At 42.0% G+C, this 19,801-nt stretch overlaps 1 protein-coding gene across 1 annotated transcript in view; it reads right to left on the bottom strand.

Moving 5' to 3' along the window:
- Positions 1 to 19,801, bottom strand: part of LOC150082029 (rho guanine nucleotide exchange factor 17-like) — an 862,761-nt gene that overhangs the window by 107,776 nt on the left and 735,184 nt on the right. The gene's annotated exons all lie outside the window — the stretch shown is intronic.

The raw sequence follows: 19,801 nt of genomic DNA, 5'->3' as shown, positions 1-19,801 counted from the left end.
TTGGATGTAATTTTTCAACATTTCCACTCTTTTTGAATCCCCGCTGTTGACTCAAAAAAAAAATTATTGAGAAATCCTTGTATTTTATTTTGTTGGGAAATTCCTGTGTTATGTTCTGTGCTATTGAACTTGCAGAAAAAATCTAGATTTCAAAGTTTTATTACTATTGGGGTAGCACACTAGGCCATCCAAAAGATTTAAGTCAACGAAACATCGAAGTTATATTCCTACCGCCACAGTTGTACTGGGTTAATACAACTTCTTTCATTCAGCTGTTAGATAAAGGCATTATATATATATACCTTTAAAACGCATTATATCAGAAAATCATTACAATGGATTTTGCAAAAAAATTTATTCCGAATCTATTGAAGTAAAGGAGGCATGGAAAAATTTCTGAATTGTGGCCTGTATCAGAATCATAGCTTTATCGCTGAAAGAAGTAAAACCGTCAACATTAAATGCATGTGGAAAAATGTATGGTCAGAGTCAGTTCATTCAGGAAATATGATCATACGGGCAGAAAATGGAATCGGTGTGATAGAATAACTTGCTATGTTGGTAGGATTGTTGTTGAGTTTAATGACACATAGGCTGCTAGGGCCATATTGTGTCTTTCTAATGGTGAATATGAAATAATAACTATATTTTATTGATATATTCCTATCCGATTTAGGAAAGTAAATAGTTATTTTTTATTAGGATCATCTCCCAGAATCTTTAATAAATTTATTGATGAATGCATATTAGCAATTAATTTATAGGTGTCTAAGCAGATGTTTTGAAAGTGGGGACAGTCCACTAGCGAATGGTGATTTGTACTTGACATGATGTACATTGAGGAGCGCTATCATTAGTTAATAGATACAGGTGAGGGAGATGAGTATGCCCAATCGTAAGCCTTCGTTCTGTCTCTTGAGGATGCCCACAAGGTTCGGTTCTTGGTCCACTCGTCTGGGATTTGGTTCTAGATGAGTGGCTTCTCCGTTCAACTCCCAATGCCTTCTAAAATAGCATATGCCGATGATCTAACCATTCTTGTCCTTGGTAATTCTTGTGCTTCTTTGGAAAGTACTGCCAGTAGCATTATGAATGATCTGTGCTCTTGGTCCACTATTAATAAACTTACCATTTCTCATTACAAGACTAAGCTTCTTTATCTTAAGGGCAACCTTAACATTTTCAGGCCTCCGATTGTTAAACTTTTTGGTCATTCCCTTTCCATGGTTGACTTGCATAAATTTTTGGGTATTATTCTAGATCATAAGTTAAACTTTCAGAAACATATCTTGCACCTTCATTATAAAATAGCCAAGTATACATCTATACTTCTCCATCTTTCACATCAATCCTGAGGGTATTAACCATCATACCCTTCATCTTTTGTACAAAGTGGTGTTTGTTCCGATTTGTACCTATGGGGCTGGCGCCTGGTTTTGGTATACTAAGAAAATTGCTATCCAAAGACGTATGCTCTTAATGATGAGTCGTACCTGTCGCACTGTCTCGACAGCTGCGCTCCAGGTTTTAAACAGTTGCCTACCTGGTGCTTGTTGCTTCCTGATAGCAAAGCAGCCAAAAACAACTAAACAACATAACAAACAAATACATAGCACAAACATATCATTACACACATTTCTGGCCTTTCTGCAGAGTTTTTGTAACATCACAGTGTACCACGGCAGAGTTGAACTAGCATTTGGGAGCCGCCTTACATAAGATACTATACATGTCTACAATCCTAAGCCTTCCTAAAATTGTTTCTTCTCGTCTGCTTTTCCGGAAGCTGGAGAGTCACAGCTTTGGTTCTGGTTTTATTTGGTATAGTTTGTTTCCTGGATAACCTCTCCAGATTAATGACCAGCTATTATAACATGCTTTACGGATGATGGGTTTGAAATCGGTATATGGAACTTGACAATTCTGTAAAATAGAAGTATATGGTTGTTTGGCTGCAAGATCTGCTTTTTCATTTCCGGCTATACCAGAATGCCCTGGGATCCAGCAGAATGTCAGTTTGTTTTGACTCATTACACACAAGTAATTTAGCATTAGCAGAGGCATTTGATGCAAGAAAGCAAGCTTATGCAGCATCAGCCAAAAAAAAAAAAAAAAACCACTTCCACTTCACCCCTCTGTTCGTTCAAAATACCTGTCCAGCTGAGCCTTAAACTTATTTAGGCTATCAACCTCCACCACAAGGGATGGAAGTCTGTTCCACCAACCAACCACCCGCTGGCTAAAGGCAAATTTCCGCACGTCTATCCTACATCTGTCTTTCCTCAATTTGAATTTATGCCCTCTCAGGTGATTTTTCTGAGCTAGAGGAAGAATCCCATCAGCATTGAGCATGCTTAAACCATTCAAGGCTTTATACACCTCTATCAGATCACCTCGCTTGTGCCTAGTCTCCAGACACTGTAATTTGCAAAACTTAAGCCTTTCTTCGTAAGAGCACCCCTTTGTTCCATTCACTAATCTTGTTGCCCTTCTCTGTACTCGTTCCAGCAGCTCTACATCCTTCTTGAAATGAGGCCTCCAGACCTGTATACAGTACTCCTGTATACAGTACTCTGACCATCGCCTTATACAATGGAATGATCACCTCCTTATCCCTGCTGGAAAAATTCCTGTATATCATTGACAATACTCCATGAGCTACTCTTGCAGCCCATCTGCACTGCTCAGAGAACTTCATATCTGCCTGCACAACCACCCCCAAGTCCCTTTCATTCTCTACCACTGTCAGTGTAGTACCACAGAGTTGATACGTTGCTCTGGGGTTGCTGTTTCCCATGTGTAGTACTTTACATTTGTCAATGTTAAACTTCATTTGCCACCTCTCAGCCCATCTGCTCAACCTTTCCAGATCCTGTTGCAGCAGCATAGTGTCCGTAGTGTCCTTGACAACCCTGCCAACCTTTGTATCATCTGCAAACTTGGACATTAAGCCGGATATACCATCATCAATATCATTTATAAATACAGAAAACAATAATGGACCCAACACTGAGCCCTGAGGGACTCCACTAATAACATCAGTCCACGATGAGCAGTGTCCATTGATTACCACTCTCTGTCTTCTCCCCCTCAACCACCCCTTTATCCATAGCAGCAATTTGCCTCCAATGTCACACTGCTCCAATTTGTGTAGCAGTCTTCCATGTGCAACAGTATCAAAAGCCTTTCTAAGATCCAAGTATATAATATCAAAGTTATTCCCTGCATCCAGTTCTTTTGTGACTGCATCATAGTATCCAATCAAGTTGGTCAGGCAAGACTTCCCCTTAACAAAACCATGCTGTGTCTGAGCTATAACTGAAGTCTTGTCTAAATGATCCTGCAGTGCTTCTTTAACCAGTGCCTCCATTAATTTTCCTAGAACAGAAGTTAAGCTCACAGGTCTATAATTACTTGTGTCAGCCTTTGATCCTCCTTTGTGAATTGGGGTCACATTTGCACATTTCCAGTCTATGGGTACCTCCCCTGAGTCCAAGGAAGCTCTCATAATTATGGCTAAGGGTTTGCTTACTTCCTTTGCTGCCTCCTTTAATATAACTGGATAGATCCCATCCACCCCAGGTGCCTTTCTTGTGTTTATCTTCAACAGTTTCTCCTCCACTTTACTCCCAGTTATTTCAAGATTCTGTAGCTTACTGCTAGAGTTGAATACACCTCTGGCATTCCCCTCGCTGAATAACTCCTCATGTGTGAATGTCGATGCAAAATATTCATTTAGTTTGTTGGCTACCTGAGCAGGATCATCAACACTTGACCCATCAATATCAAGTGGACCAATCTGATTCATCCCCTTCCTTCTAGAGTTTACATAAGTAAAGAGCTCTTTGCTGTTTTTCTTTGCATCCCTTGCCAAGGATTTCTCATAATCTGCCTCCGCCTGCCTAACCTCCTTTGTAGCTTGGTTGCATATCAACTTGTATCTATCATAGGCTTCTGTGTCATGTGTTAATTTGTATGTATCCCATGCATTTTTCTTCTCAGCCATATGCCTCATTAGTTCATCTGACATCCATTTTGGCCTAAACCTTGAACAATATTTCTTAGTTGGTATGTAAAGCCTAGTGGCTTCCAAGATAAGTTCTTTGAATGCTTCCCATTTTGAATTTGCTGTTGGTAACATCATCAGTTGGTCCCACTGTATAGAATTTAAATACTGTCTCAGTCCATCGTAGTCGCCTTTACGGAAGCAATAACCCTTCCCTTTACCCCTAATGGTAGTTACCTCTTTGAGTAAATCCCACTTCAGCACACTGTAATCACTTCCACCTAGTGGTTCATTTATCTACAGATTCTTAATGCATGAAGAATCACTGCTGATAATCAAATCGAGAGTATTACTCCCTCTAGTTGCCTCCCGAACATGCTGATGTAGAAAACAATCATACAATAAATCCACAAAAGCCCTGCTAGTGTGTGAGTAACCAGCCCCCAAATTCCAGTCAATATCTGGGAAATTAAAATCTCCCATTATAAGACACTCTGATTTACTGGCCCACTCTATTTCCCTGTACAGTTCCTTATTATACTCATCAGAGTCATTAGGCCTATAGCACACTCCTACTCTCAATTTTGATCTCCCAATGTTTATGTCACACCAAACTGACTCCACACTGCACTGTCCAGCGATGTCGACTGGCTTCACTTCCTTGGTTTTTATGTGTTTCTTAACTAATAGCATAACCCCTCCCCCCCTTCCTATCCTGTCTATCCTTTCTGTAGACATTGTACTCCCCAAACTGCAGTTCTGCATTCCCTTATATCTGTGTGACACCACGTCCCTGATATCCCAACAATATCTGCCTTCGATGTTTTGAGCAATACCTCAAATTCATCAAATTTATTTAGTAAACTCCTAGCATTGGTGTACACGCAAGTATACCTGCACCTGTTTCTATTCTTAGCTACCCTAACACAACCCATGTGTTTACTTGTACCGTAATGGCTCCCAGCAGTCTCTGAAATACCATGCATCTTGTTTTTCAGGCTTCTGCTCATTCTAATAGAAGCAGTGCAAGAATCTCTTTCACCTCTGCCAGTGGCTACTGTCAATCTATTGGTCTTTGTCTCCCCCCAAGCTAGCAGTTTTCCGACCCACCTAACACTGCCTCGATAGCATCAGCAAATATTCTTGCACCCTTTCTATTTAAGTGTATCCCATCCCTGTAGAAGCAATCTCTCCTGTTAACAAGTAAAGTCCAGGCTGAAAAAAATTCTACCCCTTGAGCCTTGCACAATCTTTCCAGGGCCAAATTGATCGACAAGGCTCTCATCATATACTCCCTCCTATTGTGTCTGGGCAGAATTGCAGACACTTTCAAATTCAACCCTAATTCTCGGCTTTTGCTCAACAGTGACCTGTACTTGTTAAGTAATTCTGCCGGTCTCCTACTCTTAATATTATTAGTGCCAACGTGTACAACTATATCACGTTTTGTGCCCTTAAAAGATGATATTCGCTCTACAACGTCATCAACCTTTGCCCCTGGCAGACATACCCTGGTCCTGTTCCACCTATCTTTTTTACAAAGCATGTTCCCCGTTTCCCTGACAATAGAGTCACCAACAACTACTAGTTCCTTCGGGACCAGCGCATTCTGCCTTAGGGGTTGTCTCTGTGTCACGCGATGCCCAAGTGCAAGCTCTGGCGTTTTATGTGGGCTGCTGAGAGCTTGATGGGCCCCTCAATTTAGTTTCTTCGAGGGCATCCACCCTGTCCTTCAAGCTCTCATATAGGCCCACAAGAACGCCGAGTTGTTGCCTGATATCGATACACTCCTTGCATCGCGCACATACAAAGACATCCCCCTTGGCAGTATCATGTCCCGTACCCGATTGCTCTGCAAACATCAAGCAAACAGTGCATTTTATAAGGCTGTGAGTCAGAGGACAACTGCCCCCCTCAGTTCTGCTCTGAGCCACAGCACTTCCATTAGCTTGAGCCTTTTCCTTTGCTGCTCTGGTCTGAGTCATGATTCTATTAATTTATTAATTAATTATGTTATGTTATTAATTATATTACGTTTGTAATCTAAGTCGTTATATGTATTTATTTAAACGTACAATTTAACTGCTAACGAAGTTCAACTAATGCTATCTAGTACGGTATATAACCTACGGTATATCTAGTACGGTATCACAATGGCGGGAAAGTTACTAACGGTAGCGGTAGTTACGAACGGTAGTTACGAACACATGGAAACCCTTACCGATACTTTTACAAGGCCGAGTAAAGAATAAATACACCAAATTAATCAAAAAATCACAAAATAATGTTATACTACTAAATTTAAATCAAAAGTTTTAGAAGAACAATAATTTAAAATCAATAAATAAGAAAAATCCACTTAGCGGCTTTGAACATGACCGTCACTAGTAGCCTCGTCAGCAGACTATTCAGAATGGATTTGTTTTATTACAGGGTGAGATGAGGTGGTATTAGTATTTATGGCAGAGACAGCACTGAGCGAATCAGTGTATATTAAGGCAGACAAAATTCGAAGTTGAGTAATGTGATCTAGAGCCAGGTTAATAGCATAAAGCTCAGTAGTGAAGATACTGCATTCTACAGGTAATGAGACAGAAGTGGTGAATGATGGGAAGATTGCCGCAGCTCCTACTTGGGTGTCAGTTTTTGATCCATCTGTATAGATCTTACAGGCCTGTGAATTAGAAGCAGAGTGAGTTTCATGTAACTGTACAGTATTGAAGGGAGACAAGGTGTCCTTTCCCCACTGTTGAAAATAGTCATCGTAAATTGCAGGGATATTTGTCCACGGTGGATCAGGTGATGTCATGTCCTGATATATATTGCCAATTTCTATGTTCCACGTTTGAGTTAGTTCTTTAAGTCTAAGTGCAGCGGATCTGTTTTCATTTGGTTTACTGTTCTAAAATGACTGCCATTTGGTATTGTTCCCCACTGTTGAAAATAGTCATCGTAAATTGCAGGGATATTTGTCCATGGTGGATCAGGTGATGTCATGTCCTGATATATATTGCCAATTTCTATGTTCCACGTTTCAGTTAGTTCTTTAAGTTTAAGTGCAGCAGGTCTGTTTTCATTTGATTTACTGTTCTAAAATGACTGCCATTTGGTATTGTACAGACATCTCCAACTAGGGTGAGAGGGAAGACTGCGGATTTTTGCGGATACATCAAAAGCAAAAGTTTTCCTCCAAAGATGTAAGGGAGGTTTGTGGGCTTCAATGTAAAGGCTGTGAACTGGGGAGGTTCTGAAAGCTCCTAGAGAAACTCTCAGAGCACAGTGCTGGATCGTGTTCAATCGCTGTAAAGTAGTTTTTCTAGCAGAGTCAGAACAATGGAGAGCCATAGTCTAAGCGGGACCTGAAAGATGTATAAGGCCTTGAATGGTTTGAGCAGGCTCAATGCTGATGGGATACTTCCACTTGCTCAGACTAAGAACCTGAGGCGGCATAGATTCAAATTGAAGAAAGACAGTTGTAGACCAGATGTGCAGAAGTTTGCCTCTAGCCAACGGGTAGTTGATTGTTGGAACAGACTTCCATCTGTTGTTGTGGAAGTTGATAGTTTAAATAAATTTAAGGCTGAACTAGACAAACATTTGGAGTGAGCGGATGGGTGAATGGGAAGGGCTTTTTTTTTTTTTTTTTGGCTGATGCTGTATAAGCTTGCTTTTCTTGCATCATATACTTCAACTAATGCTAATGAACATTTTCTGAGAAGATCCAGTTATAGAAAATCAGTAGAGTTCATAAGTAATCTTCAAGGAACTGTTTCAGCACAATGTAATGAATTTCATCTGGACCAGCAGCACTATTTGAAGATTTATTATTTAAAAATTCTTTAAGTTCTGTTCAATGAAATGGTCGATTGCACAAAAGTGAAAGATGTATGTAGCAGTTAATTTACTGCCATTCTGCATCTGTCTTGATGCACTGAAAGGACATGGAGTAGGAAGAAAAAGAGATATTGTAGAGAATGATTCTGGCTAACACATTGGCAATTTCTTTATGTGCAGACAGATCTTTCCCATTCCAGTGGAGTATTGGAGAGAGGGGGGGGTCAAAACAATTTTCCATTTAGTGCCTGTATTCTTCTCCAGATGAATCATGGGTCAGTGTCTTAAGTGATAATTGAGGAAAATGCGATCCATGATGTCTGGCTTTTCACCTAATATCCCTTGATTGTTTGTTTGTAGGTTTTACAGCGCTAGGGCAGCAAAGGCCATAATGTGCCTAACTGCAGTAATGTTAAATACATAGTTATATCTGCATAGATGTTATTCAAATTTATACTGCATTGTAATCTGTTTGAGGAAACCAAAAATTTTGGTCACATGCGGCATGTCTGCTAGCAGGTCAGAAATGCTGAAAGAGGTGTTTGTCGTGGAAAATGAAGTAAACATAGCTTGTCGATCAGTATTGTCAATAAGTATATTCTGGACAGTGAGCTAAGCATTACACCCTGTGCACCGTGATGGATCAGTGCCTGCAAGAAGATAAAGATGTGTCAGGTGCATATAACCTATTCATAGTCGAGCTAATACTGCTTCTTCATGTCTGTTCTCATGTATACTTGTCTTACTAGGCCTGAGATCTTTCTTTATACGGAGTAGTTTGTTACCAACTTGATTTTGCCATTGCTCAAGACATTGCTTCTTTATAATTAATTTGAAATCAGAGAGTGGTATGCTAAAGGGTTGATCTGCAGTATCTGTAGCAGTTTTGACAACTAGGTCAGCACGTTCATTTCCAGCAATTCCAGTATGACCAGGGATCCAACAAAAAAGAATTTGGTGTTTGTTCTTATTTAACTTGGTGTCATGGTATAACAAATGTGTACGAGTAAGGGGTTATGATGATTTTTATTCTGCTGTACAGCTTGGATAGCACTGCAAAATATTTGCAGTGTTATCTACACAGACTCAATCCATTCCGAGTAGGGTTGTCCAGTTGCCCTTTGACTTTTGCTGTATAGTTTAACAGAAGCATTTGTCTGCACAGATGTAAAGAGGTTTCAGTTGCTTCAACATATAAGCTCTGGACTGGCGATGTATGGAATGCCCTAGTGCAAGACTAAGAGAACTGTGGTATACAGGAGCAAGCCAAGATAAGGCACTTGATCTAGCGGAGCTGTAGACCACAGAGCCGTAGTCTAGACGTAACCATATTAATGCATGATACAAATGCAGTAGTAAGTAACGATCGCTCCCCGTGTTGTGCCAGATAGTACTCTTAAGATGTTTAGCTTCTTGAGGCAAGTAAGCCAGAGCTCTTTTATATGTTCGAGGAAGGTAAGTTTTTGGTCTAGAACCAAGAAAGCAGACATTGTGAACCACTGGGATGATTTGATTTTCTAGGTGAAGTTCTGGGTCTGGATGTAGGTTAAACTTCCTACAAAAGTGTATCCAAACAGTCTTTTGGGGAAGAGGCAAAAACCATTGTTTTGTGACCATATTACGACCTTTGTTGATTGCACCTTGCAACTGTCTTTCTACTATTTGCATATTAGGCGAATGGCAGGAGACACTGAAGTCGGCATACAGGGTAGTGGACACTGTTTGTGGTAGATCCTGTGTTTTGGAGTTCATTATTATGTTAAATAGGGTGGCACTAAGTACTGAACCTTGTGGAGCTCCTCCTCCCTGGATAAAAGTTAAAGATAACTGATTGTCGACTCTAACTTGAAATGAGCAATTGTGTAGGAAATTTCTGATAAACTCTGGCAGACGTCCGCGTAGTCCTAGATCATATAGATTTCACATTATGCCATACATCCAAGCTGTGTCAAATGCTTTTTCTATATCAAAAAGAACCATGAGATGGTTTTTTTTTTTTTTTTTTGTACAAAAGCATCACAGATGTTTATTTCTGCCCTGATCAGTAAATCAAGAGGGGATCTGCCTTCACGGAAACCACATTGTACCTGGTTAAAAAGGTTGTTTTGGATTAGAAACCAGGTTAGGCGGGCATAGATCACTTTTTCCAGGACCTTGCTCATACAGCTGGTGAGTGCAACAGGTCGGTAGCATTGTGGATTTGCAGGATCTTTTCTTGGTTTTGGAAATGCCAAAACATAAGTGTGATGCCATTTGTCTGTGAAGGTATTCTCTTTGAAAATTCTGTTAGAAAAAAGTAATAGTCTTAATGGCAGGTTCAGTAAGTTGTGCTATCATGATATAGTGTATTCTATCTGGTCCTGCTACACTGAGTTTGGTGGTGGCCAAAGCATGGTGCAATTCTGTCATTGTGAAAGGGAGACTGTATATGGTACTAGATGCTGATTCGAAGTTGATGAAATGCTTCTCAGCCTGTGCCTGAGAAGGCACAGGCTGAGAAGCCTGTGCTTCTCAGGCACAGGCACCTGACAGACACCTGAAAATGAGGTGTCTAAGATGTTGTGGCTGAGATTTTCATGAATGATTCGTCCAAATTATTTACAATCTCCACAGATGTGTAACATCACAACCATTTACAGTTAGTATGGGAAGGTTGATGCGTGGATGTTTTGAGTACATATGTTGTATTTTGGCCCATATCGTTTGCGTTTTTGTGATTGTTGTAATTGTGGGGGTGAAACATCTCCACACTTTCCATTTGCTAGTCTGCCTAATACGTTTTGCTTTTGCCTGAGCCCGTTTAAAATGGATGAGATTTGTGGTTGTTGGAAACTTCCCGAAGATGTTCCATGGTTTGTTCTTTTCTTTTTTAGCGGCACTGCATTCATTATTCTGTCAAAATTTTGAGCGTGCTGATATTTTGTTGGATTGCTTTGGAATTGCTTGATCTCCAGCCTGTAGTATTTGTTTAGATATATATTCTGTGGCTAAATTTATGAATGTTTGCTGCACCTGCTTTTCTTCCAGTATTGCTAATTGTTTGTATATATCCCATTTTTTCGCTTTAAAAAAGTTCCCATTTGTCAGTTCTGTTAGAAGAGTCGGCAATGTTAGTATCAATCCGGCATATCACTGGGTAATGGTCACTACCTAATGAACTATTATGAATAGTCTATCCAAATAGAGGCTATATGGATGCTGAGAATAGAGAGACATCAATAGCTGAACTAGAAGAATGATGATATCCAGCTCAGAACCAGGGTCCTGAGCTGGATATCATCATTCTTCTCTTTCTTGGTAATTCCTTTCTGCTTCTGACTCTCTCTCTCTCTCTCTCAGGATAATTTGGGAAATTTTTTTGGCTGTTGCAGCATAAGCCTCAGGCTTCCTTGCATAATATGGCTAATAATAATAATAAGTGTGTGTGCCATTATTGAGAGTATTCAAATTGTGCTGGTCAAGTAACTTTTCTATAATTTGTCCTCGTTTGTCCATGTTTTGAATTCCCCAAAAAGGATGACAACTACTGAGGTCCCCTAGGATGAAGTAGGGATAAGGAAGTTGTACCACTAGTTCTTCTAAGTCAGTGTAACTAATTTTTTGATTAGGTGTCAAGTATAGCGAGACGATAGTCAAGTCAAAATTAACACTGACTTGCACTGCAAGTGCTTCAAGGTCTGTTTTTAATGGGAGTGGTTTGGAGGGTATTTGAGCATTGATTATCAATGTGCTCCATGTGCCAGATTGTCAGGGTTGTGTACAACACAATCTTGTCGATGAATGAATTATATAGTTCTGGAGAGAAATAGTTATATGTGGAGTTAGGTTGGTTTCCTGCAAAACGTGATGAAATCATATTGTGTGAGGAGATCTTGGATGTCATTTAAATTACTGCGATATCCTCTACAGTTCCACTGTAGAAATGTAAGCATTATTTGGGTTTAGTAGAACCCTCGATTTGTTTTCAAGGGACTGAAGTTTTGTTTTGCTCAGGTTTCCCTTGCCCCTTCTTTGGAAAGTATGGTTTTCCAGTGTCCATATCCTCATAACCCCAAGGGCTCACATCTGGTGAGTATGGGCTTGGCAAAACCAGGGTCCCGAGCTGGAAATCATCATTCTTCTCTTTCTTGGTGATTCCTTTCTACTTCTCTCTCTCTCTCTCTCTCTCTCTCTCTCTCTCTCTCTCTCTCTCTCTCTCTCTCTCTCTCTCTCTCTCTCTCTCTCTCTCCCTCCCTTAGGGTAATTTGGGAATTTTTTTTTTTTTTTTTGGTTGGTGCTGCATAAGCCTCAGGCTTCCTTGTACCAAATGGCTGATAATCTTGTGTGCTCATCTCGCTGTGAGCTATCTCCTAAGTCCATGCAATCTGTTTGGTTTCCATCAGGACTAGTAGTTACTTAAGTGTTTTGCTGTGGGGAGGCATCTGGTTGTACACTAATTGGAGTAGTTCTAGCTTTACTTTGCTAGTCGTTTAGTTTACTGGTACACTGGCCAATACTGACCTTGCACACTGAGATAGAAATTTGCTTGGTGGGATGGTTACCACCGTTTGGGTTGCAATTGATATATGCCTTTTTGTTGAATGAGCATAGGTTGGTTTATTAGTATTCAAGGTTGGTAAAGATTTTTTAGCTTCTTAATAGGTGACATTGTGTTTAATTTTGTATCACTGTATATGTTTTTCACATTCCCAAAGGGAACACTCCTTAGAAAATGCCGGATGTGCTTCTCTGCAGTTTGTAACAACTAGACGTTGCAGCTGTGCATTAAGTGTTTGTGTGCACAGTAGATCCACATGCAGCACAGCCAGTTTCTCCTCTGTAGATTGTATGTGAGTGCTCACATACAGTCTACAAGTGCCAGACGTTTGTGAGCAAACTTCTGGCACTTGTAGCAGCGTAAGGGTTTGGTTTGGTTTGGTTTTACTGGCGCATTAGCTACTAAGGCTATAATGCATAACAAAGGTATAACAAATATATAAAGGAAAAATGTAAACTTTATATTCGATTAAAAATATTTATTGATTTTAAAAAGCTAAAAACAGCAGACACATTGTCATTGTCAGCAGACACATTGTCATTGTCAGATAAAATCTGACTGAGTGTATATGGCTCAGTCAGATGACTAAAAGCGGTAAAACGGATATTTCTAAAATCTGGACAATCAATTAAAATGTGTCTAATTGATAAAACTGTGCCACAAGACTCACACATAGGACAGTCATCTGCCCTCAGCAGAAAAGAATGTGTAAGATGACCGTGTCCTATGTGGAGATGAGCTAGAACAACTTCCTCCTTACGATTCCTGCGCAGACTAGACTGCCACGGTTCAATTACAGGCTTTATACGATATAATTTATTCGCAGTCTGTCTATTCCACGAATCCTGCCATTGGGAGTGAATCTTCTCGTGCATTATTTGCCTGTAGTCTGTATAAGGGACTAACAGGCAGCGGTTATTATTGGGAATTGCTGATTTGGCTGCGGCGTCAGCCAAATCATTTCCCCTAATCCCAATGTGGCTGGGAATCCAGCAGAAGCGGATGTCATATTCGCGTTCATGGAGAACGTGAATCTTCTGCTGAATGCTAGACAGAACTGGATGAGGATTATACCTCAGAGATATTAAAGCCTGTAACATGCTAAGAGAGTCGGAATATAAAATGAACCGTTGGTATTGGCATTTACTAATATGATCCAAGGCTAGCTCTACAGCGTGCAGCTCTGCAGTAAATATGCTGCATTCAGAGGGAATCTGCTCTGATATAGTGCTGTCTGTAAAGACAGCAGCAGATCCCACATATGATTCTGACTTCGAACCGTCTGTGTAGACTGGCGCGAAGTCGGAATATTCAGTTTGGTGTGCTGAATGAAGCTGCAGATAGACACGTGATGGAGTGTCCGACTTTCCCGAGTTTCTAAGCGACAAGTCGCATGCCGGGACACGAGCATGCCAGGGTGGAAAGGGTTGCTTTGATGTTTGGGCAACCTTGTCTACCTTGATATTAAGTTCATTGAGTAGCTCTTGGAGACGAATACCAAAAGGACGATTGGCAGTCTTACGGGTATTGTACAAGTTTTCCCATCGTGGCTCAAAAACGAAGGGCCACGTAGGATGGTCTGGCAGGGATTTCAGTTTTAAAGCGTACTTTAAAGACAACTGCTTACGTTGAAGCGATAACGGTGGTTCGTTTGCTTCGACGTATAAGCTCTGGACAGGAGATGTTCGAAATGCTCCAGTAGCCATACGTAGAGCCTGATGATGGACAGGGTCCAGCCATCGAAGGGCACTGTCTCTGGCTGAAGAATATACTTGGAACCCATAATCTAATTTGGATCGCACAAGTGCACGGTAAATCCGTAGAAGGGTGCATCGGTCTGCACCCCAAGATAAAGAGCAGAGTGAGCAGAGCATATTAAGGCCTCTTGTGCACTTTGTGCGGAGTTGACGAATATGATCCAAAAAGGTCAGTTTTTTATCAAATATGAGTCCCAAGAATTTTGTGTTCGCTGCTACTGGAATAGCATTTTGTCTGAGCCTTAATTCAGGTTCAGGATGAAGATTACGCTTGCGACAAAAGTGTACGCAAACGGTCTTCTCCGGCGAGAACCTGAAGCCATTAGCAAGTGCCCAGGAATTCAGACTATCAATGGCTTTCTGCAGTTGTCTTTCTATAACCCTCATGTTGCACGACTGGCAAAAAATTCTAAAGTCATCAACATAGAGGGCACTGTGTACAGTTGGAGGAAGTTGTTCTGTGATGGAATTTATTTTGATGGCAAAAAGCGTGACACTTAATACTGATCCTTGTGGTACTCCCTCCTCTTGGCTAAAGGGGCGAGAGAGTGAGGAACCCACACGAACTTGGAACGATCGATTGGCTAAAAAGTTTTGAATAAAAAAGGCAGATGCCCTCTTAGGCCTAGGCTATGTAAATCTTTTAAAATGCCAAATCTCCAAGTTATGTCATACGCTTTCTCCATGTCAAAGAACACCGACACTAAGTGTTCGCGTTTTAGGAAAGCATCCCGGATGGATGTTTCCAATCTAATAAGATGGTCCAGAGTGGACCGGTTCCTTCGGAAGCCGCACTGGATGCTGGAGAGAAGGTTATTTGATTCTAAATACCATATTAAATGAGAATTGACCATTCTCTCCAGGATTTTGCACACACAGCCAGTCAGAGCAATAGGACGATAATTGGTGGTGACGTTTGGATCCTTTCCTGGCTTAGGAAAGGCAAGAACGATTGCCTTTCGCCAGGAGTCCGGAAACTGCCCTTCAGTAAAGATTCTGTTATACAGAAGGAGCAGACAATCCATAGATTTTGGTGAAAGATGTTTAATCATTTCATAATGGATGCCATCTGGTCCAACAGCACTTGCTTTGGAAAGAGCGAGGGCTCTTTTCAGTTCCTCTATAGTCAATGCCCCGTTGTAGGGATAGAGGCCCTTGGTCTTAAAATTAAGTGCTTGTTTTTCCAGATTATGTTTCAGGACCAGGAACTCTGGGGAATACGAAGATGTTGCAGAGATGTTAGAGAATGTTTCCCCAAGAGAATTAGCTATTGCAGTTGGATCTGCAATAGCGCATCCATTATAATCTAGGATTGAAGAAGGGTGGGATGTATATTTTCCCTTCATTTTCCGGCTTTTATCCCAGACTACCTTAGAGTTGGTAGACTGGTTAATAGATGATGTAAAATGGATCCACGATTCCTTTTGACTCTGACGGCGGATATATCGTGCTTTGGCTCGTGCACGTTTAAATGCTATAAGGTTGGTCATGGTAGGATATCGGCGGAATATCCCCCACGCTTTGTTTTGAGCCTTTTTTGCTGCTGTGCATTGTGAATTCCACCAAGGTTTAGGAAATGGTGGAAACTGGGAAGATGTTTTTGGAACAGCATTCGCAGCTGCTTGGACAATATTGTCTGTGATGTACTTAACTGCATCATTGATAGGCTCTTGACTGACCGTGCTAAGATCAAAAATTGCCTGATGTTGGAAAGCAGTCCAGTCAGCCTGATCAATCTTCCACCGTGGTAACCTGAAGGGAAGACATGGTCTCCCACTGTGTAACGAGGTTATCACAGGGAAGTGATCACTTCCGTATGAAGTGATCACTTCCCTGTGATCACTTCCGTATGAATTCTCCTCCGCTTCCCAGGTGAGTGAAGGGAGTAGAGAAGGGGAGCAGATAGAGAGATCAATGGCAGAAAAACTACGGGTAGGCATGTGGAAGAAGGTGTTTGTTCCAGTATTTAGAAGGGAAAGGTCATTGTCATTGAGCATACGCTCTATGACTCGTCCCCTTCCGTTGAAGTTAGCACTACCCCACAGGGTGTTATGTCCGTTAAAATCCCCGAGAAGTAAGAAAGGGGGAGGCAGCTGCATTAGAAGATCATCAAGGTCTGCCTGGGTGATGTCAGTCCCAGGTGGCAAATAGATGGAGCACACAGTTATTAAAAATCCCACTAAAAGGCGAATTACAACAGCCTCTACACTGGTTGTAATTACCAAGGGCTGGACTGGGGTCTGGTTATCCACAAGGATAGCCACTTCCCCAGGTACAGAGCCATCCGCAATTCTATCCTTTCCAAAAAAATGTGATGTTGTGCATGGTGGGATCATCATTTGCCTTTAGATATGTCTCCTGCAAGCAAAAGCAAACTGGCTCGTGCTTTTGCAGGAGGGCTTTGATGTCATCAATATTTCGCCGGAATCCACGACAATTCCATTGTAGGAATTTAGCCATTATTTTGGCTTGATGGGTCCATCAGGCAGCTTCCGAGGTGCTGAGGGCTTACTTTTATCAGTCTTGGATTTATCTTTTTTGGGGAAGAATGGACGCTGTCCCGTGTCCATTTCTTCCTCCACAAAGAGTTCCAAGACTGAATCTTCGGGTACCTCCTTCTGCTCAACATCCATCTTATCTTGGGTACTAGGGGGGACTTCCCCTTTCTTATTCTTTTCTTTCATAGTTACCTTTGTTACTTGTGGAGCGTAAGGAGGTACCGATATAGGAGTGACAGCTGATTGGTCCTTCTGTGCAGGTTTTTGAGAACTTAAAAGATATCGCGCGATGGGAGTGAAAGACTCCTTTGGAGGAATGGTCATGTCCGTCTGAGTTCCGACGGAACATCTTCCTGCTACCTTCTGGGCGTAGGTAGGTTTCTTGATATTCAGGGGTTTGACCAATTTCCTTGCCTCCTGGTATGATATATTTAGCTCTGCCTTCAGCCGTTGAATTTCTTTTTCTTCTTTCCACCTCTGGCATGCTCGTGAATAGGCCGGGTGTTCGCCTTCACAGTTAATACAGGTGGGTTTTGCGGCTGAACATGCTGTTGTTTCGTGGTCTTTTGCACCGCATCGAGCGCATGCAAGGACTCCACGGCAGGCCATTTGAGAATGTCCATACTTCTGGCATTTAAAACACCGTAAAGGGTTCGGAACATATGGACGCACTGAACAGTTGATGTATCCAGCTTTAATCTCGCCAGGAGGTTTAGGAGAGTTAAAAGTCAGGATAACGCTCCTGGTTTTAACAATTTTTCCATCCCTTCGCGCAGTAATTCTCTTGACGGCAATGACTCCCTGTGGTTTTAATTCGGAGCAGATTTCCTCCTCGGTTACGTCGAGAAGGTCCCACTCCGAAATGACACCTCTCGATGAATTGAGTGTTCTGTGTGGTGTCACTGTTATAGGGATTCCTCCGATTGATGTTGTTCGGAGGAGATGTTCAGATTGCCTGTCATTTTTAGTTTCAATTAAGAGGTCTCCAGAACGAAGCCTCTTAACTGATTTGGGTGAACCTGCTAACCCATCTAACCCTTTTTGAATGAAAAAGGGCGACATATTACCAATCGGTGTCTAATTGGTAGAATGCATGATTAAGAACCTTGGGACTGGCCCTGATGGTAATTCGGTTCGCTGCCTCTTTTTAGCAATAATGCTATCTGCTTCACTGTCTAAATTTTCAGATAGGGACCGGGTTGGGGCCCCTGAAGGAGTAAGTTTATCAGGATTCATAGAGGTTTTTATTTGTTCAGTGCCCGGGCTCCCCACCCACCAAGGAGCCCAAAGGGACGCCCACTACCCGGCATGCAATCAATGCGCTCAGGAGTGTGATGCCAGGGCTACCCAGACACTATACCCGCACCGCCGCCAGCCTGAATCCTGTCCCTCGGACCATGAGGGTAGGGGCGTGGCATTGACCAGGTTGACCCTCGCAGGCGAGCCTACTAGCCGATTGATCCTAGCCGGGCCTTCCAGGACCACCCGTCTTGTCGAAGCAGGGGCCAAAGTGGTGTATTGAAGCTGGGCCCCTCAACCACCAGGATCCCCCTTTCCGAATTTCCACGGGTCGCAGCGCACGGCAAACACGCCGGATTCCATTGATGTAAGCCTGGAACCTGGGCTGTGGGTGTTGGATCCCAGTGATGCTAGTCTGGAAGTCCAGCAGCGTCACTGGGAGGTCCCCTCACCACGTACAGGTGCCCACATCGAGGGGGAGGGGTTTGGAATATATGCTCTAACATGACAATTAAGATAACCTGCTTTGATCGCTTTTGGTGGTTTAGGGTTATTGACAGTGAGTATAATGTTCCGAGTAGGAACTAGTATGCCGTTTTTTTGTCATTATTCTTCTTACATTGATTACTCCTTGATTTCGTTGTTCTTGTTTTAGCTCTTCATCTGACACGTTCAGGGAAATGTGTGGTGAAACCGTAAAGGAAGTTCCACCAAACGTTTTTAGTTTCAGCAGTTGCTCATGCTGTCGAGCAGTGGCAACTTCAACCAGTAAATCTCCTGATCTTATGTGAAGAACTATCTTGGGGGTGTCTATTATGCTTTCTAATCATTTCTGCGCTAGAAATGGCTAGAGTTTGCCAATAGGTTGTTCTTCGGTTAAGTGGATGATAAGGAAGGTCGGAGTTCTGATTTTGGCTACATCGGTCTTTTGAGGTTTACCTGCAACAAAATCAGGCTCCGATTGTTTTTGCTCCATAAGGGTCTCATTAATGCACCCAGTGGATTTCTGGTTTAGGAACTATTTGCTCCATTTTGCCCTGGAAGGGAGAGCTTTTCCCCTTCCAGGTTACTGGCCCCACCACTTGGAGGCAGGAGCTGTTGTTATTGTTATGTTATTTGGTTTTTTAGGCGCATTAGCAACTAAGGCCATATTGCTCTGGGATATGCATTGGTCATTCCCTGATCTTTTGGCACCTCCATAGCCAGGTGGGAAGGAGCAGCAGTGCGTAGCACATGCTTCTTGATTAGACCGGGGTTCGAGCCCATCCCGTCACAACCAAATACGGAGGATGCGGAAAGGTCAGGGAATGACCACCGCATATCCCGGAGCAATATGGCCTTAGTTGCTAATGCTCCTAAAAACCAAATAACAAACAACAAACAAACCTGACCTTTCCGCATCCTCCGTATTTGGTGGTGACCGGCTCAAACCTGGGTCTAATCAAGAAGCGTGTGCTACGCACTGCTGCTCCTTCCCACCTGGCTACGGAGACGCCTAGGAGGCAGGAGCAGTGCCACCTTTGTGACCAAGCGGTAGTGGGTTAGTAATAAAATTAAAAAATTAAGAGAAGAAAGAAGGTTACTTTTCCTTCTTATCTAGTAAAGTGTTTTCTTTACTGAATGAATTCAGCGTTAATGTAATGCTAAAATTAAGGAAATGATTTTATTTCCGAAGAAAGAAATAGCACTAATTTACTGGCAGAATTGCTTGGCACCTGGGGCCATCTAATCTGCATTACTTTGGCTTTAAATCTTTTATATTCAATTAGATTACTGGTGGTAGGAACCTTGAATGGTTTTTCTCATGTTTAGCATCAGAGCATTCTGTATTCCACCAGTTATTATTATTTTCCCTGATTGTGGGTTCCACCTTGTGACGGGTATTGTTACCAAGTACACAGGGTGGTTGTTGTTATGTCTGGTGTTACTG

This window comes from Mastigoproctus giganteus, chromosome 8 (genome assembly GCF_048544385.1).
Source record: "Mastigoproctus giganteus isolate SK-2022 chromosome 8, ASM4854438v1, whole genome shotgun sequence".
Lineage (NCBI taxonomy): Eukaryota > Metazoa > Arthropoda > Arachnida > Uropygi > Thelyphonidae > Mastigoproctus > Mastigoproctus giganteus.
This window is presented reverse-complemented; position numbering and strand designations above follow the sequence as displayed.